Here is a 27,107-nt window from a genome sequence, read left to right on the forward strand (position 1 = left end):
GCAGCCCAGGATACAGTTGGCTTTCTGGGCTGCCAGCGCACACTGAAGCCAGCTCATGTTCATTTTCTCATCAACCAGCACCCCCAAGTCCTTCTCTGCAGGGCTGCTCTGAACCAACCTGTAGCTGTGTCTGGGATTGCTCTGACCCAGGTGTAGAACCTTGACCTTGGCATGGTTAGACTTCATGAGGATCAGCCCACCTCACAAGCGTGTCAAGGTCCCTCTGGATGGCATTCCTTCCCTCCAGCGTATCAACTGAACCACACAGCTTGGTGTCATCGGCAAACTTGCTGAGGGCGCACTCAATCCCACTGTCCATGTCACCGACAAAGATGTTGAACAAGACCGGTCCCAACACCGATCCCTGAGGGACACCACTCGTTATTGATCTCCAGCCGGACATTGAGCCATTGACCACAACTCTTTGTGTGTGCCCATCCAGCCAGTTCTTTATCCACTGAGTGGTCCATCCATCAAATTGATGTCTCTCCAATTTAGAGACAAGAATGTCGTGTGGGACAGTGTTGAACGCTTTGCACAAGTCCAGGTAGATGACATCAACTGCTCTACCCCTGTCCATCAGTTCTGTAGCCCCATCATAGAAGGCCACCAAATTGGTCAGGCAGGATTTCCCCTTAGTGAAGCCATGCTGGCTGTCACCAAGCACCTTGTTGATTTTCATGTGCCTTAGCATGCCTTCCAGGAGAATCTGCTCCAAGATTTTGCCAGACACAGAGGTGAGACTGACTGGTCTGTAATTCCCTGGGTCATCCATTTTCCCCTTCTTGAAAATGGGGGTTATATTTCCCTTTTTCCAGTCATTGGGAACTTCACCTGACTGCCATGATTTTCAAATATGATGGTCAGTGGCTTAGTAACTTCATTCGCCAGCTCCTTCAGGACCCGCAGATGGATTTCATCAGGTCCCATGGACTTGCATACGTTCAGGTTCTTAAGATGGTCTCGAACCAGATCCTAGGGTCTTAATTCTCACAGTCCCTGTGTCTGCCTTCCAAGACTTGGTTGGTGTGGTCAGAGCATTTGCCAGTGAAGACCAAGGCAAAGAAGTAATTAAGAACCTCAGCCTTCTCCAATCCAGGGTAGCCAATTCTCCCAATAGCTTCCAAAGGGGGCCTACATTGTCCCTAGTCTGTCTTTTATTCACTACATACTTATAGAATCCCTTCCTGTTATCCTTAACGTCCCTAGCCAAGTTTTAATTCTAACTGGGCCTTAGCTTTCCTAACCTGGCCCCTAGCTTCCTGGACAACATCCCTGTACTCTTCCCAGGCCGCCTGTCCTTGCTTCCACCTTTTATAAGCCTCTTTTTTCCTTCTAATTTTCCTCAGCAGCTCCTTATCTATCCAAAGAGGTCTCCTGGCCCTCCTGCTGCACTTCCTTCTAGTTGGGATGCAACACTCCTGAGCTTGCAGTAGTGATCCTTGAATATCAACCAACAGTCTTGGGCCCCCCTTCCCTCTAGGGCTATAACCCATGGAACCTTACTAAGCAGGTTCCTGAAGAGGCCAAAGTCTACTCTCTTGAAGTCCAGGGCAGTGAGCTTGCTGCACGCTCTTCTCACTGTCCTGAGGATCTCAAATTCGAACACCGCATGATCACTGCATCCAAGGCTGCCCTGGAGTGTCACATTTCCAATGAGCCCTTCCCTGTTGGTGAGCACAAGGTCAAGCATGACACCTTGTCGGCTCCTCTATTACTTGCGGAAGGAAGTTGTCTTCTACACAATCGAGGAAACTCCTGGATTGTTTGTGCCAGACTGTACCATCACTCCAACAGATATCAGGGTGGTTGAAGTCCCCCATGAGAACAAGGGACTGCGAGCGTGAGGCTTTTCCTATCTGCCTATGGAGTGCTTCATCCGCAGATTCCTCTTGGTCAGGCAGTCTGTAACAGATCCCCACAGTAATGTCTCCCATCGCTGTTCTCCCTTTAACCCTGGCCCACAAACTCTCCTTTGACTACTCACCAGTCCCCAGACAGAGTTCCGTACTCTCCAGTCTATCCTTAACATAAATAGCAACTCCCCCTCCCCACCTGCCAGGCCTGTCTTTTCTAAAGAGCCTGTAACCTTCCATTCCAACACTCCAGTCATAGGAGCCATCCCACCATGTTTCTGTGATGCCTGTTATATCATACCCCCGTAGATGTACACACATCTCTAATTCCTCTTGTTTGTTCCCCATGCTACAGGGATTTGTATAGAGGCATCTGAGCCGAGATCCAAATGAAGCCGGCTCATTGGCTGGAGCATCCGGAATATCTCTACATTGCTCCAAGCATTTATTATAGGTGCTGCAACTGACTGGGTGTGTTGGGATGGAAGGATACCCCCCTTCCCAACACATCTAGTTTAAAGCACCTTGACCAGTCTGGCAAGCCTCCTATCAAAACCACTGCTCAGACCAGCTCCGTCAGCCCCCAGTAGACCTCGCCTACAAACTTGGGTCCCATGTTCAAGACACCCAAGCCCCTGACTATGACACCACCCTTCTAACCATTTATTAACCTGGCCAATCCTCCTAGCCTTTTGGAGGTCCTCCCCTTTATCCTGGAGTATTGACAAAAGGCAATCTGAGCTCCAGAGCCCCTAACCACCTCTCCCAGGGCTACTGCTATCTATATCACTGCTATCTCTATCACTTCTCACCCAGAGCTTCCCTACCCACAGCAGAAGGATTGGAACTAGATGAACTTTAAGGTCTTTTCCAACCCAAACCATGGGTCTATGGCACATCACGCATAGAAGCATAGAATAGTTAGGGTTGGAAAGGACCTTAAGGTCATCTATGTTGTTGTCACAAGTGACAGTTCATCTTCTGGAGTCCTCTGGCTGCATTATAGGATGGTAAGGAGTTGGGGACATGCCTGGGCCACTGGAAAGCTCACCCTGGGGGCTGCTGGCTCCTGTCAACAGGAGGCCCTTTGCCATTACTGCCTTCATTACAACTTAGCCAAAGAACCCAGCTGAACTATAGACATAGAAACAAGTATTAACACACAGAGAAGAGTTGACACTCTTCAGAGGAACAGATAAAAAAACCACACTAACTTAAAAAGTCACAGAATAATCTATTAGTCCACTCAAACTAACTGGTAGGCTCTATCTATTTAGTCTACTGCTCTGCTACAGACAACACTGCCAAAAAGCATGTGAACACACTTGGACCTGCCTTTATTTCAATAAAGCAACATGGAGCTTCCCTTCCTATGCCAGGTCTAAGACAGGGACAACTATTTAAACTTTTAGTAATGAGCTTACCAAACCTCAGCAGTGAGCTGAATACTGTTTTCTTGTATCTCAGCAAAAGGCACTGAAAACCAATTTGTTTTTCTACTAAACAATTTCTCTGTGAGTTGCATATGGCAGACTGTCTTCAGTGGTGCAATAATAAATATGTCTACTTCTGCATTCCTCCTCACTCTCAAATTTAATTGCATGGTGCTTATAGCGTTCCATAATGTAGAAGCCCAACGTATATGAGAAAGTATGTCTGATTGCTTTTCTTGCACATAACAGTTGTTTAATATCCTCTGGGACTGACATTGGTGGAAGCTAAGCATCCAACATTTTTTAAATAACTCTATATAATAGATAATTATAACATAAAATTATATAATAGATAATCTGTGTCTTATCTATATCCAGATAGCTAATAGCTAATATCCCTTGTTTGTAAGGATTCTACTCTTCTCATAATGGCAACCTGAAACAAGGTTAATGTCTCAGTGCTAACTGTGTATCAACAGACAGTAAGGTTCAACATCATATGGAAGTGGTGTTTATACCATCTCATGTAGCAGCCAGACAAGACTAGCAGAGCTTTATTGGCCCTCTCACCTCAGACAAGTTGTAGAATAGGATCCGAATACATTTCCTCCTGCTCCACCATCTATGTCGTTTCTTCTGAAAGAGATAAACAAAACCTCTTCAGGGTATTGCTTGTGTTCTATTAGTGTTTGGTCAGACCATGGAGGTCAGCTCCATATCCTAAGTACTTCAAATCTGGCAGTATTTGGATGTAGAGTTGGTCTCATGTCAAAGAAATATATCACCTGGAAAAACTGTGTTTACATATTAATCTGTTTGCCACTACATGCTGATATACTTGATCTTAAACAAAAAACTCCATAGATGTGTAGGCCTAGAAAACGCTGTTGCTAATGAGTTCTACATATAACCTGTAGGTAGAAAGTGGCTCAGTTCCCAAAGTCTAGAAAAAAGTCACAGTAAATCCCTGTGATTTGAAAATGTGATGCATTCGGAGGCACATGTGCACACTGAGGTGCAGGAATCCTGCTTCACACATGGCAAAATAAAAGCTTGGGGGAAATCTTTAGTGCTGAGGTGGGTTGCATATGTGTTTTTGCAAGTGTGTTTATGTAGAGCTTTTAGATCCCAAAACTAGAGGCCTTGCTCAGGCAAAAATCCAACTGGCTGAAATAGAGATGTTGCCTTATGCAGTCTGCAAAACTGGTCTGGGAGTCCGTGTTTGTGCATTCTCTGTGCATGCTAAAGGTCAAGGAAAAGGTTGCCAGGATTTCTTATTTGTGTCTCCCTCCCCAGTACATAGCCAAGATGCAGGTAAAGGTCCCATGACTTTTAAAGAGCCTGTAGAATTTGGCTCACTGGGTATCAAAACAGCTCAGAACAGTGGAGTACAGCTGAATTATCCCAACACCAGACAAATGGGTCTGCCTAACCTAAGCCATAACATTTGAATTATTAATGTTCTCTAATAAAGGGGATAAAGTGTCTGTAGAACAGAGCGGTTTAGAGCTCTGTTAAAGATCATGCCTATTTTAATTTAAAAGTTCAGCTTGAGGAGAGACAATGCTGGCATTGTGTTACAGAGATTTAAAACTAGTCTGTCTTGAGGATTTTCCTCCGTCCTTATCTGTAATAATAGAATTTTAAAGAGTCAGAGCAAGAGCAGCGGCACTGGAAAATATCTTTCTCAGAAACTATAGCAGACAGGTCACAACATTTTTAAACAATGATAGTAACATTTATTCTATCAAAGCCATTTTATGTTTTATTTGGAACTCTGGCGCCTTTATTTTTTTAAGCTCTCATAACATGACACTAATTACAGACATCAAGATGCTCTATAGAAGATACCAGTCAAAATCCAGATGCTGCTTCTTTTCCTTGCTCTGCACTCCCACCCCAGCCATTTTGTGTGCATTACATCATTGCATAGTTTATTTTAAAAGTGCTTCAAAAATGCAATGATAGTAATCGTAGACAGCAGGAAATTGATGGTGAGCACCTCTGGTCTGCAAATTCCTTTACAGCGCACTCCTGCTGCTCATCAGAAGACCTTCTTTTTAGCAGAGACTTGAAAATAGAGAGGCTTGAGAACTGAGTTTGGGTGATGTGTTAAAAAGATATTGGGTTAAAGTAATTTTTGTCTTAGTACTGTACATACATGTTTCCCCTTCTCTGTCTCTGTCACCAAACGGGAATGACCAGATCAGTCTGCACTGCTTGGCACCCACAGGCACAGGTTTGGGTTGAAACTTCTTGAGAGAGACCCACATCTCAGGGGTATCAGCTAGCCCAGAGAAACACAAGACAACATGGAGGCTGCAAGAAGTCATTGCCATTTCTTAAGTAGCTGATGTAGCCTTTAGCTCTTCAGACAGTGGTGGTCCTCCATGAAACACCCATAACCAAGGGCCTTTAGCTACCAGTGGCAGCAGTAAAACTGAACTATCCTATGGCTTTTAGAAATGTTGATCAGCTGCACATACCAGGTGGTAAAATTGCCACCAAAACTCTTGAGTTTCACCTTGAGTTGACCACAAGAACATCTGCAGGCTACATGTGACATTTTAGCCAGGGTAGCATCATACAGAGGAACATCTGAACCATGAGCTGCCCATCTCTTTGCCCCCACAGCATCACAGGGCTTCCCCATAGCTCATACCATGTTTCCTGGCTGGCATCACCTAAATGGCCAGCTTTTGTCAGGATAACAAGAGCTCAGCTCTGCTGAATGTCACCGACCACTTAGCACATCCTGGAACCTTCATGGTGACACATACACACAGCCTTTGTGCTGTGGGGCTGAGTGACAGTCATCTCCCTCATATTTTCCCACAGGCAGACAGCTCACAGGATGGAATCCCAGCCTCACTGTAAGTGTGAATCAGGATTTCAGCCAAAACATTGCAACAAACACATTTGTCCTGCAGAGTAAGCAAATAAAGTGGCAACACTGCACCAGTAAAGAACAGGAAGCTTTTGATGACACTGGCTCCAATTTTTTAGCCTATTAAGATTCCCATTGCCCTCAGGCTCATTATTCAGCAATAAATAAACACCAATAAATCTGAAATAACAAGTGAAACACATGCACTTAAGCAAAAAAATAATCCTTAGAAATGTTCTTTCCTTTACCACATTAGAAACAGTCAACACAGCACTATCAGGGTGACTATGAAGCTCTGAAATACATCTCATTCTCCAAAACAAGCTCCCCACAAGCCTGCTGAGATGCAAGACTTAGGTCTTGGGAGGGTCTTAGGACGTTTGGATCTCAGGGAGGAATGGTGTATCAATGGTGGGAATGCTGTCACTGATTACCTTCATACTTGTATTTAAAAGGCTCCTTTCTGGCAGTACACTGAACTAAAATAAGTAAGGACTGAAATAAGCACGGCGATTTCCCTTCCCCACTCCAGTGCTGTCAGGAGTGGTGCAATCTGCACACACCTTTATGTCTACGTTACGCTGTCAAGCACTTATGCTCTATTTCATGTCTATGAAAATCATGTGGGTTTAAGTACTACAAAAGTCATTTTCCAAGCAGAAACAAGATTATCTTTTTTTTGCCACTGTCTGTATTCAAATCCCTTATGGACCTGCAAGCAGATCCAAATTCTTCCTTTTTCGTTAAACTGTGGAAGGTTTATTCTACATTTCCATAAGTAGCCATTTTAATTTTTCCATTTTCCTTTTTTAAACAGGAAACCTCTCCACTGCTTCTCCACTTTCTCTAAGCTCTTTGTTTATATTCTACTTCCATTACCAGAATTATTCTTACATTTTTCCATGCCCTTTTCTGAACAAACATTTACACTGACTCTGAATGACTTGTATTATATATAAAGGGAAACAACAAAGCAAGAGAGAACAAAAGTAACATCTCTGTGAGAGGATGAAATGTGGCTGCTACCTCCTGATAGCAGCCTTGAAAGGAAATTGTTTGCCAGCCTCAAGCATCCCTGGCCACAGAATCATGCTAAAAGTGCAGAGATGCATCAGAGAGTGGAGCCATGTGAATCACACAGCATAAATACTGTGGTTCAGAAAAGTAAATTATCTTTTCACTCCTAAGTTTTTATCTAGTTATACAGTGATTAATACATGTCTGGCACCTGGGCAAAGGATCCAGCCAATGCAAGGGATGTCTCTTTCAGGTAAGCAACACTACCTAAAAGGGGTAGATGGGCAGGCAGGAGCAGGTTGGCCAGGAGAGTTATCTTGGGTGTCTTGAAAGAAGCAGCAGTGAAGCAACACTGCACTGCAGAGCAGGAAAAGAGGGCACATCTGGACACTTCTGGTCACCAGGAAGGTGTCCACAGCTCCAGGGGCAAACGGTACCTTGATATGGGGGCTTACATGGGCTCTCTAGGAGAGTCTGCTGTTAAGAGTGCAATAGCTTGTGGTTACTGAGACTCACGCTTAAGGTATCAGGAGCCCTTTTGCCATCTTTCCAAGATGCATCAGAGCCCAAGCCTAGCTGTTAAGCTCCGATCAGCCTTTGATTCTGCACTAGCAGTGCACATTGCCTGCCAGTTGTGCCGCTGCAGCAAGGACTTGTCTGTCCAAGCAGCTTTGTTCATTCCAGGAGAGAACAAGGAAGGCTGTTTTCAAACAGCTTCACTCCACAGCATCCTTCCATTTGTAGCAGGTAGGAGCTGTGCACTAGCAATACATCTTCCAGTCTCCCAGTGACCAGCAGCATGTCATGATACATGGAAACCCCAGCAAACAACAGAGTGGAAGAGCTGCAACTCTTCCCTCTCCTCGACTCTCCTTAAAACAAACATACCACTGCGCATTTACCAGGTAACATGTCCTAATGCATTGAGCAGGAGACCAGACAACATCTCCCTTTTTTTTCTTCTGCTGCTGGTTTGCTATTTTTCCAGTAAATATTCTCTTAACATCTTATTAGTTAGGGATAATGGATAATCTATAAAAAGAAGGGAAATTTCCATGTCTATATATATGTTCTCCACCTTTTTCCAAAATCTGAATACTCATCTTGCCCAGTCTTTAGACATGTCAGGCCTTTTCCACAGATGGTCTTTAGAAACTTTATTACTATCCATGAGAAGCAAGAAAAGAATCTGCTTGGAGGTCCCAAGATGGATTTGCAGGCCTGGTGTTTGAAAAAATGAAATGTTTTTACTTTAAATCTGAATATATTCATTCTGTAAATCATTGCCTGACTATAAACCCACTCTATTTTCAGAATTGTTTTTTACTCTAAGCATTTACAACCTAATTTCCAGAGAGATCTTCGAGTAAAAGATCATTTCTTGACATAGTTTATGCTTTCTATGTGTTATTTTCAGTTTTGTCCCAAAATAAAAACAGTGCTAAAATTGTGACAGTTCTATATCTTCTAGATCTGGTTTTAATTGCATCTTCATTCTTTTTGTGTTCGTAAAATATGGTTTACAAATGTCTAGATATTAATTCTGCAGAAGCTGTCTTACAATGCAGCCCTTTTAACTGAACAGCCAATGTTAATCCCACCCACACATCCTAGTAAAGGAGCACAACGGGTTTTTAAACTCTGGCTCAGTGTCTCATCTCTTCTTTAGTGATGAAAATGAATATTGCATCTATGGCAAGGCATGTCAAGCTCTCAGTGGAATTTATTGTGCTCTCTGCACCAAATGTTCTACCAGCAGGTCTGCCCTGTGCTATTCAGAACATGTATAATTAGAAAAGAATTCAGCTAATGCTGGAAAGAATGACTGTCCGTAACTCATCAGGTTAGAAAGCTGGAAGCCCTAGAGAAGAAAGAAATTAGCGGAATATTCAGCTGAAGAAGAAAAATGCATTTTTTTTGCTTTCCTATTATGAGAATAGCTCTTTCATATGTAAGATGCAGCTCATTATCTCCTCTTCTAATAGGCAACCACATTCACAGTCAGAAAAGTCAGCAGACACAGGACACTAGCAATGGTCCCGTATGGCCCACAGCACAACATTTGGATACCTGGAGGGGCAGTTCTTGCTTAGGAATGCACTCTCTGATCCTGGGCCGACTGACTGCAGTTTAAGTCCATGGAAAAAGCTCTACCTTGCTTGAGTCCCCAGGATCTCAGAGGACCATTCCAAATGTGCAAAGCTTGTCCCCTTCAACAATGCCCCACACTGCTGATAGCAGAGAGCTTCAGTGATAGCTTATACACAGTAATTTCAGGAGTCTTTTCCTTTCTTACATGAGATCAATGAAAAGAGACTAATAGCTGAAGTCCACAGAGATGCCTCTGTGGTCAACTTGAGCTATGAAGGAACCCAAATTTACTCCTAAGCAATGAACACCAGGATCTTTATTCTGAGGCAATTAAATCCGTGTTCATGATCTCAGAATATTGGACTCTGCTTATGCAATATCACAATGTCTAATTTAACTACTCTCCACATCTGACAGGCTTCTCTAACAATGAGGATCATATTTGTGCATCCTTCTTTTATCCTCATTGTAAAGCCTTTCCCAAGTTTCCCAGCTGCATCAAATCCCTTCCTCATTATCAGAACCTAAGCTGATCTCTTCTTATTCTTAACCCTCCTGGACTCTGATTTCTCCCTGCAAACTGGAGACCAACTCCTTTGCTATAAAAAGAAGGAAGAGCTGGCTCTTCATGGACTTTGCCTTCAGACAAAACTCAGTCTTCATCTTCAAATTGGAAACATCTGCTCTGACATAACTGACATACAAGACAAGGCTTAGGGTTCATTTTAAAAAATAACTGGAAGATTTTCCCAAGGAATCATTTTTCTTTCCTCGTAAGTAAAAGTTGTGTTTGCTGGTTTAGATATCGGAAGTTCCCAGGGAAGGAGGAGTTACTTTATGTATGTTTAAAAGTTGATAAAAGCTCTAAGATATCTTTTGCCACATTTGGAAATAAATATTAATGATTGTTTTTTGAGTGTGAGTAAACTTCTGCCTGTCTTGTTAGGGCTTGCTTCGTTTTGCTTAATATTATCCTCATCTGTAATTTTACTGCTAGAAGGCAGCACTCATCATGTAAGTCAAAGGGAAAGGACTTTCCATGGTAACATCACTAATAGAAACTGGTCAGTATAGGAGATGTGGACTCTGACCTCTTAGTTTATCATGGAGAGTCCAGTGTTCTGAGTATGTGACTAAGAATTGTCCTACTAGCCAGGAACAGATGTTTAGGGAAAGCACAGAAGAACTAGGGCACATATCACAGAGTGATTCATCCCCATTACACTCAGCCAGTTTCTGAGAAGCAATAGTTTTGGATTTCCTGAGGTAGAGGTTACACATGGACCATCACTTTGAAGAGTCACTGGTTGACCTATCCTTAATAAATTTGTCTCATCCCTTGCAGAATTCACTAGTACTTTTGGTTTCTATGAGGTCCAGCAGCCAGGAATCTGGGTCTTTCACTCCATCTTTCAGCTGATCAATCTCTCTTGATGCTTTTTTGGCCATTTTGTCTCATTTCCATTTTCCATGGAGACACATCCCCTACATTTTCTTTCTCATTTTTTTTGTGATGGGAGAGGGGGAGACAAAAAACACTGTTTCTTCAGGTCTGCAATTGAAACGACACCCTAGAATACCAGTAAAGGTATAGCACAACCAAAGATTTAGAAGGCTTACCTAATGAATTATCATTAAAAATAACTTCATTTAAACAATGATTACATATGATGCCTCCCCTCATTCCTTGCATGGTGAATAGGACCATTTCTGTGTACTTAATCAGAACACATTTTAAATCACACTGTATAGTATACTTTGTGGCAATGCATGATGGCCAAGGTATATAAAATATGATGAAGTTAAGAAGTTGCAGCTGAACTAACAATATATTCTGCTGGAAGGAGACATTGAATAAATTGTGGATGGTTTTTGATAGCCAATTGAAGTTCTTATAAGAGCTGATTCTGCTGCATTTCTCTGCATTCTTCAATTGTAGCCATTTAAACAAGCATTTGCAATTGTAAATATTCCCCTAAACTTCCCAGGTATTAGCAACTCAGTATGTCTCATGCAACAATGAGCAGCAGGGTTAATCCCACCCATCATAGCATAGTGAATAGAAAGTTAAGAGAAGATTTCTCACCAGGAAGTAATAATTTTATCTAGTTTTTTGGTGGCAATAGCAGTGACTGTTCTGGGAGCAGTCATGTACATATGTTCACATGTATTTCTTCAAAGACTGGCAAAGATGATTTAGAGTCAGACACGTATTTTCCCAACAGAAAGGACACTGGTTTCCATAGTGGGAAAAAAGAGGGTTTTTTCCCTCTCAACTTTGTCTAAGGCAAAAATGCAAGATATGAGCAAAACGGTTTCCAACTTCAATACTGTATAATGAGCACTAACGAATGAATACACAGGTCATGGTCTTGCAAACCATTCACAGAGAAGATTAAGCAGCAGATCAGACTTTTACCTTAGAGTCTGTCATTGGGTCCTTCAGAAATCAAGCTAATCACTCTGGGCCAGATTTCATAAAGTACCAGATTATTTCACTTGTCTCTATTTTTTCATGTGTGCACCACCAGAAAGGACCAAGATTTGATATCTAAAAATGCAGCTAAAGTGTGTGATTGCTGTTTTCCAATGACTTACTCAAATTGGTCCACACTACACAAGCCACAGTTATTCTGCTCCAAGGCCTAGAGTAGAGACGGATTGACTTGGAAACAATTTTCCACCTGCCTTTTACCTCTCTCTTCCTGTCCTGAGCCTTTCCAAACATGCAGATAATGTCTTGTAGTTCTCACCCAACTGGAACATGTTTGGGTACTGTCTGGGATTTGGGTAACTCTTGCCTGAAATCTTTACTTGTCCACTTCCTTTAACATTATCTGTAGAAAATTTGTGCTTCACTTCCCCTAGAAGGGATTGTAACATTGCCCAGCCTCACATCCTATGCAAAGCTCTGTGCTTGGGCAGCTTTCTGAGGTCCAGAGATGAAAATACACAACAATGCAAAGGCTTATCGGATGGTTGCAGCACCAGAATATAATTATTCAACTTGAAATTCAACTATAACGAAGCATGTTGATAGAGAGAGGGTAAACACACTTCCATGAAATACGAACCCATCCAACTTTTCTAGTTAGGATTATATAAACCACTTCCCTTTCCTGAGTCCTCCTTCCTCCCATGCATTAACTGCAAGCCAGATTTGTTGTTCACTTATGCCCATGCAAAAGGTTTCTCTAATGCTGCCTTGCCAGTTAAGACTGATCTCATTTGTTCTCTTATTCTTTACTTGTTTGTGAAAAGTATTTCCTCCTTCCCTCTGAGGGCACTTTAAAACATGATGCAGCAATCTATTCCTTTATTTTCTCGGATCAAAACCCATCTCTCATTGAAAAAACATATTTGCAGTCTCTCATCACCATGGAGATTAATTGCTGCAAGCATGACAAAGACTCACACAAAGTTTTAGCCGTATCCATGATAATCCTGCTTTTCATCACCCCTGGCTTCATTGAATTTCCTGCAGTTCGATTCACAAACAATATTCTGCAAAAGTGATAAGTCGCCTACTTTCTACTGCAATAATTACACCTCTTCTAACATCTTCAGCCATTTCTGAGCCCCTTTTGCAGTAAGAACAGAAGGATTAAACTTGAAGGAAAAGCACTCTCCCTAGCTGACTCTAGTCCTGGAAGTCTAAGAGCTGATGCTTGTTCTCAGTGTGTCTTTCCTTATGCATATTTTGTAATGAATAAAGATCTAATAATTGGGATACTCATCCAGATCAGCAGTGAATCACAAACTACAGCTGGTGAAAGTTTTTCTGTTCCAGGTACAAACATAAATGGAAAGTGGCAACAGTCTTTCAAGGTCTTATCATAGGGCTCATACTCTTCCACGAGCTCTATGGCTGGCTATTGTGTGTGTGCACACATGGTTTTATATACATATATATATAAAACCACTCTTTTAAACAAAATTATTTTCTTTCCATTTAGTCTAGACCCATGGAAACTGGCTAAGCTGCTAATGGACAGCTCTTGGTACAGCTCAAAATGAGGAGGCCTCTGATGGCCTCCCAGACAGCAGTGAGATAACTGAAGTTAAAAAGAAAAGCTCTGTCTTGTGGACGGGATCCAGAGTATAGGAGCTTATTTTGCCTCCCACCTTCCAGCTCTCACAGCCTGAGCTCCTGGCCCATCCTGCATCTCCTGCTGAGAGCAGTAGCTTGTGGTCTCCTATCCCCAGAGCATCCCCTGAGAGATCTGGTCAGACCAACAGTGATTTTTAGCAAGCCTCTGCCTTGTCTGCTGGCAGCTCCCATCCTTACCCTGTCCCTACCACATCACACCTTCCAGGGACAGCCGCAGTGCTCTGCCTGCCTCCCTCTTGACCTGGCAGCCCCACAGCAGGTCAGAGAACCTGCAGCAGAACCCAGCTGCAGTTCCCATCACCTCCCTCAGGTAGGTCACCTCCTCAGCACCCATACCCTCCAGACACAACCTATGACATGAGCATTGCAAGAGCAAGAACCAGGTTTTTCCACACCAAAATTAAAAAGCACATAAGACTGACTTAGAAGCTGTGAGATTGCTATAACTGGAAATATATTAGGGGTGTTTTCATTTGCTTTCTGGGTTTTCAGCATTCCTGGTTGTCTTTCCAAGCTTTCTGTTGCAAGAACAAGGATTAGAAACCATTTATTTCCCCTCTGCAGCTGAGGTTTGTCATATAAATGTGGTTCCAGGAGCTAGAGCTTTAGGGGAAAAAACGGCAAGCATCTCCATTAAAATTATGAATGTCAGCAACTCTCTTTGTATTTATGAAAACCTTAGTAAAGCCCAGCAATGAATTAAGATGGAGCTAAGAGTGCAATGAGTCCTGATAAATCCAGGCTTGACCCTTCAATTTGCCACTGAATTTCTGTATCACCTCAGGGAAGTAGGTCCTGCTTAGCTTCAATGAAGATGTTGAGTCTACTTACTTTGTCAAGGACAAGCAGAGAGTGCTCAGCATCTTGCAGATGGAGTCTTTTATTCTTCAGTGTTCTACATATAAGCCTCGGATGAAGCTACTTCTGTCTTGCTCTTGATTGAGCAGGGATTTTCCTTGACAACTTGACACACATTCAAAAACCACTTGGTGACTATTAACCACAATTAATCCTCTGCAATAATTTCTGCACCATCATTATTCTGAAGGCATAATGTTTGGTGCATGTTAAAATTACAGACATTGAATAAGCACTGAATATTGGCATTGCTTGATGAGTCTGCCACCAGTATATGTTGCAGGGACTGCATGGGGACTGTACCTGGAGGATCCCACATGCAGCAAAGCAGGCAGTGATACGAAACTGAAAAAAACCCCATGATTTGCTAATTTACAACTAATAATTAAAAGGGCCTGTCAAGGAGCCAAGCTTCCTCAGCATGTGTTTATCATTACTTCTGAGAAGGTCATTGCTGGCTTCTCCAGGAAAGGAGTTCCAGAGAGGGTACAGTAAGTGCACAGAGTTTAAATGAGCAGCCCCGGTGCAGACATTTCACAGTCTTCAGGGATGCACAAACAATTCTGCCTCAGCAGCACAGAAACAATGCCCTGTATTCACAAAGACTACAGGAACTTCAATATTGTGTGGAAGGGAGGTGGGGGTGAGGGAAGTCTTGAAATGCGGATAAATTGGTATTCACCAAGTGCCATTCCTTAATTTACAACAGTCTTTAACTTCGGAGGCAATTGCCAAGGTGCTCATAAAAAGAGAGATGATGAATATTCAGGATGTCTTCTGAATCCATTAGGCAACTGAGGATGAGGTCTCCATATGTATAACTCCGGCTGTTTTCACATGCTGGTAGAGAGAGTGCCAAGGTGGCGTCAGGAAGAAAAATGGCTCCTTAAGTTGCCAATGGGGAGAGGAGAAAGGGGGGAAAAAAGTGTATATCAAGTGCATGGAAATGAGAATTTGTTTAAGTACAGTAATTCAACCTAAATGTGCACTGCATGGCACGGCATGAACCTGGTTTTCAGAGCGATCTGGCACAGCCAGCTCCATGGACAGGTGTGTGTAGGATCACTGTCAAGCTGAAAGAAATCACTGAATGGTTTTCTTTTTCCACACCATCCCCTCCAAGGGTCTCAGAGAGCCTGAGCTAATTCAGCCTCAGGACAAGGCTCAGGATAGACCAAGAAGAGGAAAAGCTCAGTTTACAGAGGCTGAGGGAAGCACTGATTGTTTGGCCCTGGGTAAAGAGCAACTTAGTGATGGAACAAGCTTTCTCCATCTGCTCCCCCATCTTCCTGTTTGCCTGCTTGACAACCTTTACCAACAGACTAGATAAGGTAGATGAGGCACTTACAATCGCAGTCAGTAACTGATGAGGAAAACATGCTGTCCAGCTCTTACATCCCAGAAAATAATGTCTCCTGGATGCCATGAATCACAGAGGATCACAGGCCATTAATCACCAAAGGGTGGAAGGGACAAATTCAAAGTCATGTGTGCCAAACACAGACGTTTCTCGGGGGAAACTCAGACCTGGCATGATTCATTTTGCTTTCTCAGGGAGGATTCACAAGGGTTAGAAGAATAAATAAGGCTACAGCCTCCTGAATTCACCTGATAGCAAGGCCAAGCCTCCCATTTAGGAGAGGAGGCTTTGGTCACAGGAGGTGCGTATTGCCACAGCAGGCATGGGGGCTATGTAAGAGCGATACACCTGGCTTCCCAGAGTCACTGTAATACTATTCAGTCCACCTGGTTTTCCCCAGTGGACTCTAGGGAGTCACTGGAATTTGCAGGGAAAGCAGAAGGGTGGCAGCCTTCATTGTCCCTGTCTCTTGGGGTTGTTGGTATCCTTATTTATTAACAACTCAAGCTCACAGCCTGTTGCTGGAACCTCCCTGGGCTGCAGCTTTCTAGAAGGAAGAGGCTATTCCCTGCTGCCCTGGGTTCAGCAGTAGCAGTTAAGCACTCTGACCAAGGACTTTCTGAGTCTCATGCTCTGCCAGCGAGGAGGGGAAGCCAGGAGGAAGCAGAGACAGGACACCTGACCCAAACTGACCAAAGGGCTTTTCCATACCACAGAACATCATGACCAGTATATAAACTGGGGGCAGTTACCCCGCAGGGATAGATTGCTGCTCAGGAAGGGCTGGGTATCAGTGGTGAGCAGCTGTATTCTCTTCCCTTGTTATTTCCCTTATCACTATTATTATTGGTGGTAGCAGCAGTGGTTTTGTGCTATACCTTAGTTACTGGACTGCTCCTATCTCAACCCATGTGAGTTACATTCTTTCAGTTCTCCTCCCCATCCCTCCAGGAGCAGGGGGAGGAAGGGAGGGGAGTGAGCGAGTAGCTGCGTGTCTCTGAGTTACCGGCTGGGCTTAAACCATGACACCTGCAAACTTGTATTGCCTCCAAGTGAGCAGCAGATGTTCGTTACCTGCCTTTCCAGCCATGACCATAAAAGGTGGTGGGCATGGTGGGAACACACAGAGAGGTCTTGCTGGGGAAGTACTCAATGAATCTTAGTAGTCTTTGTTGCTGCCCTTTAGGCAAATTAAGAGCCAGCAGCTGATGACCAGGTAGTGCATGAGGCTCTACTGCAGATGCCAGGTCATCACAGATCCATATACCCAGCTCAGGGACCTTCGAGTGTGCAGCTTACCCCTCCTAAGTGTGGATGTGGGAAGAAGGATGTTCCTCACACCTGAAAGATGCATTACCTGCCTATCACAAATTATTATAGTCATGGCTACTTTAGTTGCTTGTGTAGCTGTTTGTATTGTTTCTTATTTTTTCCACATCAGTATCCCATCCACTTTAAACAAAACAGGCAAACACACCTGGAGCAGAACAAGCAGTTGACTTAGTAAAGACGAATACAGTTCTTCAGACTCACAGATTATCTAGCTGCAGAGCCTGAGTTCAGTTCAGAGCTGAGATTTTCACTCTTCGCAGTGATTTACAGAACACTTTGTGTTCACACCACTCAGCTTTCTAGGGTGGGCTTCTTTTCTTTTTAGAACTCTTTTTGTCTGACCCATCACTCATTATTTCGCATATGGGACTGGTCACCAGTTCTGTGATGAAATGAATGAAACGTGATACATGAGAGAGGGTACTTCCATCGTTAATCCCCAGCATCTACATTCACAAACGAGTATCTTGCCCACATGCATGGGTATTTGCAAGAAGAACAATGAAAACGTGGCAATAGGCTGAGCAGCCCCCCATTTGAGTGTTTGCAGGAAGCTGTCAAAAAGCAGGAGAGCGGTAGAAGCATGCTGAGTCCAGAGCATTCCATAGAACTGTTCCATGGACATGTTCCACAATTGTCTTTCCTCCCTGTGCTCTCAGCTGCAATCACCAGGAGCACACAGGGGCATGGGCAACATGAGCACATGCTTTTCCCACTGCTTCTAAGGTTAATATAAATAATGTTCCACAGTCTGTTATTGTGGAAATACCAGCCATCATCCTACTAAAATAAGACCAAGAATTATAGCTAGACATTAATAAGAAGGGACCAAACAAAGCATCTCGAAGATGGCAGAATAACACCACCATAGTGACTAACAAGATGAAATAGCTCTAGACAAGTTTTCCCTCATCTACTGTCAGCAGTCATCCCTTATGCAGCACTCTGAGGATTTCAGCAATGTTCTGGGCTCACAGCAGCAGAGGCTGCACTGAGGCATTACAGTTCAGCCGGTGAGCTCCAGTCTGTCAGTGGTGTGATTAGCCATGGTCTGAGAAGGTAGCCAGCAGTGTCTGCATTCCAGACCACAACTAAGAGTCTCTTTCACAGTTCATTGCATTGCAATGAAAATTAATTTTCCTTCATCATTTTAGTCTCATGAAAAGAGAAAAAAAAAGGGGGGGTGGGGGGGAAAGGAGTGACATAATAGGAGGGAAAACCCACAGGGCACTTAACTGAAGGAGCTCTCTGAAAGAGGCTCTAAAGATGGAAGTCTTGTCTGTCATCTCAGCTGCTAAGTAATACTAGCGGTTGGACTCTAGGAAAAATTAGTACAAATTGCATTGCAAAAAGGACTGCTGCAGAGATGTTCCTGTGTAGTTTTATGGTTGCGGTGAAGACCAGTGGGCGTTAAACTTGCCTTCAGGGGTATAATTTGGGTAAATCTCAACTTTCAAGTCTTCAGCCCCTGAACTGAAAAGGCGAATTCCCCATTAACCACGGCCCTGCTTCCAGATCTTTCACTTACAGCATTGTGTGCAGGTATTTGTGCCATCAAAAATCATGGCAGCTTTTCTAGAAGTGTCTGCACCCAGAATGGTTGGGTACATATTTTGGAAGCTATGATGACTTTCCCAGGCCTTTCTGAGGCAAAATGAAAAGCATCAGTTGGAAACAGAACCTCTGTATGCTTTTCCCTTGCTCTGAATACAAGCTTCATCTATTTTTTTTTCATTTTTTTCCATCGAGAAAAGTAGTGTTTCATGTAAGTTACTGCACAGGTTGGATGTTGCCAGTTAGGTCCAGACTATTATCCTCTTGCCTGTGTTTCCTTTAGTTTCTATTGCCGTAGTTCAGAATATTTCAGCTCCAGTTCTATGAAGTCATTTCTTATAGTTACCAAGTGCAATGAAAGGCCCAGGTCATTGACAGATTATCAGTGGTGATGCTGGTATCCGTCATTTTCATTCCTCTATCATGGGAGATTCAGGCCTGGATATTTGTAGGAAGATGAGTGCCAGACTTCAAAACAAACAGAATGAGAGGACTGAAGTTCTTTGTGTTACTGCTCAACACCACCAGCAGCAGTACAGACATTCCACATTGTTGTCAAAGGGCTTCAGCACTGACCACCTCTCAGGAAGAGTAAGTGGTTTATGTCTCATGATCCTCCATGCCCCTTCCCAATTCCATGCCGCCTCAGTCCTTTTTACACCTAAATAAAGAAACATTATAGAGTCAACTGTAGAGAACCACCTGAGCTGCTTTGCGTGGATGAAGGACTGACTGTGACACTGCTGGTGTGTGAATCTCTAGATTTAGAGGGTTCTGTTTAGAACAAACTCAGCTTATTAAATGACAAAGTCATCTATTCAAATGCAATGAACTTAAGCTTTTTCTTTCTTCTAACAGCATAACTTCATTCACTTCAATGGAATTGCATTTGGTTTACACAGGTGTGAGAGGGAAATCAAGTAGCATATAGAAATGTTTTCTTTTGAAATATTTTTGGAGAAAAGGGGTAAAAAGCCTGCTTTAAGACCAATGCAAACATATTCATGGAAATTTTCATTAAGGTTGAAATTTTCTGGACAAAAACTGGAAATTATTCCCCCCCCCCAATAGTTTGATTTTCAAAAATCCCACAAACATTTAAATGGAAATCTAAATATTTTCACAAAAACTTTAATTGTATTTTTAAAGCTTTGAGTTTCCTTTTTGTTTTTTTGTTAATCAAAAATTGAAGTCTTTTGTCAAAAACCCTTAGGAAACTAACTTCTTTTTTTAACGTTTCCCATAACAGATTTCTTTAAGCAACTTTAATAGAATGATTAAAAGGACTATGAATATGAAACCAATAAAAACCTGTCACGCCAAGACTGACAAATTAAACGGAGGTTTACATATGTGAAACCAGGGATGCACATGAGTTGTTTAATCTATAGGTTTAAGATGTTTCTGCTAACATATTTCATACAGGGGCAAGTGAAGGGCAACGGGAAGGTTTTCCTTGAATTTAGATTTTATACAGGTTACATAAAACTAAGAAGGAAATTAAAGGAGAACAGAGGGAGATTGAGTAAAAACAAAAAGTGATCCCAAGCAAAAGCCATCTCTCTACATTTTGAGCCTCCTCAAGTTATTGATGTCCCTTGTATGATATACTCAACAATTATCTAGAGCATGGGTTCCAAAATTGGTGTTCATTTTGTCCAAAGCAATTGGAAACCTCTGATCTAGCTACTCTGCATGTTTAAGCACTGCAACAGAGATACTCTAGAGCAGACTATCTGCAGGCAGTAATTAAGGTCTCTTCCTCATTTTTCTCAGCAACGAACAATCTGAATAGGTGCCTTCCCTTAAACAGTCATTCAACACAACAGAGTGCTGAAGTTTCATTCACGTAATGGTAGTGCCACTGCCTCATAATATAGAAGAATAGAGCGAAATTCAAAAAATAAAGAACAAAGCCCTGAGCTGAGGTCTGAAGACATGGCTTTCAAAACCAACTTTTCCAAATGTGAGAAGGAAGTTGTGACTTTTGTTTATGAAACATTTCTCTTAGAAAGACCATAAGAGCTAATTACGAGAAAACAAGAAAGCACTCTTTCACATGGACAACAGAGATCCCAGTCCAAAGAGGGATCAACTTTACAGAGCTTAAAGAGTATGGTTCATGAAGAAAAAAGAGTAAAAGAACATCTGTACACTTTCAACCTAAGACTGAATGGTTCCATCACAATCCTGTTTGCACTTGGCATTGCTACCCAGCATTGGCCAGGATATGCAGGCACACAGCCAGCTATCAGCAAGTAATGCTGGCTGTCTGTGGTGGGAACCAAAACCACCCCAAACTTCCTGGACATACCTGGCAGGAACAAGAGGTGATTGAATTCGTTACACAACCTCTTTCCCTAGTCATACCAGCTTGGGGATAACTAGAATTTGAGTGGTCTCAAAAACTACAGGCTGAGTGAATGTGAGAGGAACAAAAGCAGGGAGAAAACATTTGGACAAGAGTTGAAAATAAGCTGGAGAAGGTGCGTTTGCTGTGTTGTATGCCCAACAAATAGTATTTAGTAATATAAGTTTTATAAGATGCTGTAATATTCCTGAAACTTTTGTAATATCATCCCAAGATGCAGACCATTACTTCTTTATTAGCCATAGCAAAAAGCACTGAAATCATCATTTGTGTTTAAAAGAAAAGAGAAGGTATGGGGAAGAAATTGAAAAGAGAAGAGAGGAAATGAGAGTCATCACACCGTATCTCTCCCAGAAGAACGAAAATCCAGAAGCTGCTTTCTTTCAGGGAAAAGAACCAGGAAGGAAGTTTTCAGCAAAATAAGGACAGCAAAAGGGAGGTCAGGCTTCCTCCTGAGCAAAGAGGGAGAATTTCTTTCATGGGGTTGCTGTCTGAGTCTAACAGGAAGAGACTTAAGAGGTTACATCTGCTAGGGTTCCCCAAGAGATCACTGAGAGTTGACTTGACTGCCCTTCAGCCATCTACACGGGGAGACACGTTTCCCCTCTCAGACAAGAGTATAACAAGGTCTAGTGACTACAAGATGAAACCGGCAGAATTAAGGCACACTGGTTATAACAGAGAGTATTTTCAGTAACCTCCCTAGATGTGTGGCAGATTCTCCCATGATGTGAGGCTTCTGAATCAAGGCAACATATTTCAAAAGGTAGGTTTTAATTAAATCTAAGGGTACAATTTTTTATGCATAGCTTATGGCTTTTTTTTTAATAGGAATTTAAATTAGATAAACGTAATATATCTATTTCTTCTGCCTTAAAATCCATAAAAGTGCAAAGAAACAAATCTTATGTTGTTGTCCTTTAGTGAAAATTATTAAAATAATCCATCTTTCACAAGACAGTTTTGAAGCAGTTTATGAAACATTAATAACCCCCAAAAAGTATCTTCAAATCAGGTAGTAAAAGTCCAAATCTCTCAAAGAAATGTCTTCTGCTGTGAACTACTGATGCGATTCAGGAGCACTTAGTCTCCAGGAACACAAATACATTTTAACCTAACAACCAGGCACAGCCACCAAAGTGTTCTGTTTTATTCCAGTCTCCTGAAGTAAGTAGAAAAGAAACAAAGAGATTCAAAGACTGTAATAGAAATAACTAGGAACAAGGGAAAATAAATTAAAAGATTCAGCCTTTTTGGTAGAAAGGACATGGCTAAGAGTCAAGTTCTTCTCTCTTGTAATCCAAGAACCCGAAGGCTTGCAATGGACAGGAGACATAATGAATTCAAAATGAATGAAGGAAAATGTTCTTTCACTGCAAATTCATTGCCAGTCCACAGCTGGCAGATTCTCAGGGTTCAGTGGAAGAATCAGCTAATTCCTACTTCTCCTCCAAACGCTACATACGTGAAGTCTCAAGTCAATATGTACACACCTTGGCCATGCAATTCTATAATCCTACAGATGGCAATAGCTGGTGAAACAAGGTGTGCACATTCAATGTGTTTGTGACCTCCTCAATCACACAGAAGTGATTGCATTGGTCTCCCTTCTACAAGCCACACCAGCTCCATATTTCAGTGATCCACTCACAAAGCTTTAGACTCAACAAAATGTGTATTTCCTGTTCTCTAAGTCATACTATTTACTGAGTGTAACATGACTTTAGACTGATCGCTACTCCAGTCATCCTACTTGGCCCAAAGGCCAGCTGCAGAGAACTCTTCCTTCAAAGTCAAATGCCACCAACTTAACAGAAAAGAATGATCTGAGCGTCCCTTCCCAGAAGACTATGAGAACTATGAAACAAGCTTCAAACAGAAAACCGAAAGTCCTTAAAGCATAGCCAAAATCTTTGAAGGCTAAGGAACATAAGAGTGAGCCAGGATGCAAACCCAGTCCTAACCTTGCAGGCAGTAGCATAGCTTCCTACGTTTCTGGGCACAAATTATCCACTGACTAAAGGGCATTGGGAACAGTATTCCTATGTAATGGCATTTCTATAATTATCCAGTATGAATTTCTTTGCACCTTTTTCCTAGGTCGTCAGCTCTTGGCTTCAGCCAGTGACAGGACACATGCGACAGGATGAATCTGATTTTCCCATTCATTTCTTCTGCTCTTTGACTCTTCTTTAGCTTTAGGCTTGGAGAGGAACTGTGTCTGCCTGGGTGTTTTGAAAGAGCCTGTTGAATGCAGAAGCTACTGCACGTGTCATCATTATTTTTGCAATTAGAGTCATCATTCTGTGCTTAGATGCCGTGCAAGAAAATGAGATATAACTGCCGAGATAGTTGGCAGAGAGCCTAATAGATTATAGAGTACACAGTGTCAGAGACACAAGCAGTACTCATCTTAAGTAAGATTTTAATACCCTTAAAAGCTGTGATAAATTATAGAGAAAGGCAATATAAAATGTAGGGTAAAGTGTGGGCTCATTTTATTTCAGGCTCTCTACCACGCGGGGACGAAAGGAGAGGGGGAAAGGGGATGGATCATGGGTTTTATTGCTTGGCTGCAATGTCAAAATTGGGTTGGTTTAAAATATTTATGACATGAGAGAAAGAAAATCTGTGAATTACTCAGAACTTAATGTATGTACTCTCAATGTGTTTCACATTTTCTTTAGTTGGGGACAGCAGAGTGGGGAATTGAGGATAACTTGTTTACTGCCAAACAGCTCTCCGTAGTACCTAGTTTTGCTATGTATTAAAAATTGTGGCTGGGGCCAAGAATGCTGGGGCTAGAATTAAAGACGAGAACACACAATAACTTTAAGTAATGGCAGAGAGATTTAAATAGCACACATCAGCAGAAAAGAATGGGGAAACCTACAGTACACTGACTTCATTGATACCCCATTTATCAGCAATTACTGACTCCATTAAAGGCAGAGTTTACAGCAGACAGAGAAACAGAGCCTAAAATATGTCCCAACAGATGGACGGAGAGTGTCAGTGATGCCGTATTTCAAAGGCATCTGCAACTTTGTTATCATTGTACATGGAGTCAGAAAGACAGCAAAAAACACTGGAGTAAGGGCCAGCAAATGATTTACTTGACCCTGCATGGGCAGAACTGACAGCGAAAACCTCATTAATTCCTCAGGTCATTCTGGAAGACATTAATTTGGTTTGGACTCGGGACGAGGGGAGATTTTCCAGACATACACTAGGAATTATGAAATCTCTATAGCCAGAGGAAAGTATGTCCAAATCACTTTCTGCATAAATCAAGCTGGCTTTCTGAAGAAGGATAATATGCCTAATCAGGGGAGTTATGGAACTTCTTGTACTTATTAGACAGAAAATAAAACAGTATTTTATTTGATAATCAGCTTTGGGAAGATTTTTTTTTTCCCCTCTTTCTTTTACTGCTGTCTTCTCTTGCCAAAGATGAGTTAAAAAAAGATCCTGATTCATGAGTATTTGCAAGTGTTATAATATTATTTGCTGGTGTGGCGATATGTGGGTATGTACTTAAAGAGAGAGTTATTTCCATAGATATAGGTAATAGATACGTATAATGTTAGTATGCCTGCTGTATTTACACATCTTTTGGCCTTTTACCTCTGTGCTGCAGAATACCAAGTACCATCACCTTCCCTCTCTTATTCTGTTTAACTCTTACTTATCCTCAGCCAAAAGCATCTGCGTGAACAGGGCAAGCAGAGTGGAGCTTCTCCCGAGGAGGCAGATACTGTGCCATATTTCTGCTGCCACATGGTCCCTCCTCCAGCCCAACTTTTCCCAGCATTGATGGACCCTGTTTTCCTCCTCTGAGACAAGGTCAGTTTGGCTCCAAGAGCAGCCCAAAAAGCCCACAGAGCTTCTGCAAATAGACAGGAGCTGCAAGTTACCCCACCAACCCCCCTGCAATACATGCTTTCCAGTACTTATACATAAGCCCCTGCCACACAGGGTATCTTCCTCCGTAAAAGATGCATTCATCATGTTTAGAGAAGGGTTATCTCCCCCTGGAAAGAACATGCATTAGTACTTTTTACTCATTCAACACTGGACACTCCCTATCAACAACAGCCTGCCGAAAGGGGAGAAAGAGGTGAATTAATCATGGAAAGAGACAATTTAAAGGAGCTTGGTTATAAAATGGAGTTCATTAGGAGGCCATAATGTATTTGGGACTAACAAGGTGCAATCTCCCCACCTCTGCTGTCCCAGTCAACAATAAGCAGCACTAATTGCATTGACACCATGTCGCAGGATGGCCACCTATAACCTCTTTTAACTCCTTCCATAGAGCAGTTGCACAAAAAGTTATTATTGCACCTACTGCAAATGCAAGTTCTCTTTCAAGATGCTTAGCTCCTTATCTCCTTGGATTGAGAGAAAACAGTGTTAAGTGGTCTGCAGTTTTCACTCAGGAGCTAAGGTTGTAATAATAAGCATGTCACTTGGCTCCAAGATTGCATTTAGAGAGATCTCAAAGCACATTACAAATGCATATGGCACAGACAGCATATCACTATAGGCACAGAACCAAGTAACCCCAGTTGGGAACACAGCACAAAGAACTTTTTTCCATCCATCCTCCAGGACATGACAGTGTCCATTTCTCCCTGCTTTTCTGGTTTGGCTTGTTAAAAAAAATATATTATGTTGGCTAATAATTCTTTTTTTTTTCTGTGCTTTAGATTTCTCTCTATTTCTGTTTCATGTTAGTATTATGCAAAACGGCCTATACAAAGCACTATTGAAAACACTGCCTCTTTAGAGGATTGGGTCCAGGACAAAGAGAGAGGTCAACCACAGACTGAAATACACAAGTGACCCAAGTTTGTACAGTGCTGCACGTCTGGACTTCTTTTGATTAAGTCAAAACAAGCCAATTTTTTCTAAGGCTAAATTACATTTCAGTTATTGTTGCGATGTTAGCTGATGACCTGAGCTCTATGCCACACACTAGAATCTAATACAAACCAAATATTTCATTTGGGAAGCTTTTGTTGCTCATCAGCTGCAGAAATACCACAGGAGGCAACTCTGCCATGGGGAACTATGTGCTCTGCCATCACCTAAGTGCTCTCTCCAGAGAGGGTCGTGTTCTTGCTATTACAAGGGTGAAAAGAAAGGCATTGCCAGCCAGTTTGCAGGTTTAGGAGTAGGCAACCTCAAGAAGGAAGACAAGTAACTGGGAAACATTTTGCTACGAGTAAGATAAATGATGGAAACAACTTGCAGTGTACAAATAGCATTTCTTGATTCCACTGACACTATCAGTTTAAAAGTGCAAATAAAAAAAATCTGGGGATTCATTTTCATGCTCAGATTATCTCTGTGTAAAGGAACTGAAAACAAAAGTGAATTGTATGTATGACCAGTTTGGCTGATAGAGTGATAGAAATCGATCTCAGCATAAATGAAAATCAGACCACAGGAAGGTCTCTGTTCAGTCGTGGTGACTAGATGCCTGAATCCAGAAAAATATGCATTTTTAAAGAAAATGGCCACATTTCAAATAACATTTGAGGTTATTCAAATATTAAGAGATGTTTTTTATTCCTTGCACCCTCTGTAAGTCTTTTCTTTTTTCTTATTCTCTTTTTCTCCCTCTTCTCTCCTTCCATTTCTCCTTCACCTTCCTTTCCTCACTTCTGTCAGCATAAAGACCAAACTGTAGCTAACTACATTCAGTTTGGTTTCTAGTCATCTCCTGCTGAATTTTACTTTCAGATTCTCATGCTCAACACAATCCTAGAAAATCTAAGTTAAAAATATGGTCATAATAAGTTTGCTTGCTGGTCTTGTTTTTAAATATTTCTCCAGGGATTAGTAACAAATCATAGAAATATTTTCTACTGGTCTTAAATATTGTAAAAGATTATTTAATTTAATCAAAACTTAAATATTAAGCCAAACTTCATTGCACAATGTGTTCCTTTAAAGGAAAGAGCTAATGAAAAACACACTAGGCCAAATTCACTCTATTTTCTTCACCAGGAAGATATTTGCTCCTTTATTACTGAGGATCATTTGTTTTGCTTCATTTTGCTGGGAACAGCCTGCAAATTTGTATAATCAGACCATGTTCTGTACATATTTTTCATGGCTATTCTGAAACAGTTCTGTCCTCATTTCTACCCCTGGAATGGCTCCTTTTTGAAATGTGAATCTTGGCTGGATGACTCACTGGGACACTAACTTTATCCTCATCTGTTT

At 42.0% G+C, this 27,107-nt stretch overlaps 1 long non-coding RNA gene across 3 annotated transcripts in view; it reads left to right on the forward strand.

Annotated features, from left to right (window-relative positions):
• LOC133218563 (uncharacterized) overlaps positions 1 to 26,506 on the forward strand; it is a 50,888-nt gene extending 24,382 nt beyond the window's left edge. The window contains exons 1-3 of one of the 3 annotated variants that reach the window (XR_009727196.1): positions 17,512 to 19,094; positions 24,569 to 25,204; positions 25,254 to 26,506. This is a non-coding gene — a long non-coding RNA (uncharacterized LOC133218563). Of the gene's footprint in view, positions 1 to 17,511; positions 25,205 to 25,253 lie in introns of those variants that run through there. The other 2 variants (XR_009727195.1, XR_009727197.1) reach the window with 2 other exon arrangements.
• Positions 26,507 to 27,107: the final 601 nt, after the last annotated feature.

The sequence above is a fragment of the Neopsephotus bourkii genome, unplaced genomic scaffold (genome assembly GCF_033783945.1).
Source record: "Neopsephotus bourkii isolate Nb327-2 ecotype Australia unplaced genomic scaffold, CSIRO-AGI_Nbou_v1 NB_114, whole genome shotgun sequence".
NCBI lineage: Eukaryota > Metazoa > Chordata > Aves > Psittaciformes > Psittacidae > Neopsephotus > Neopsephotus bourkii.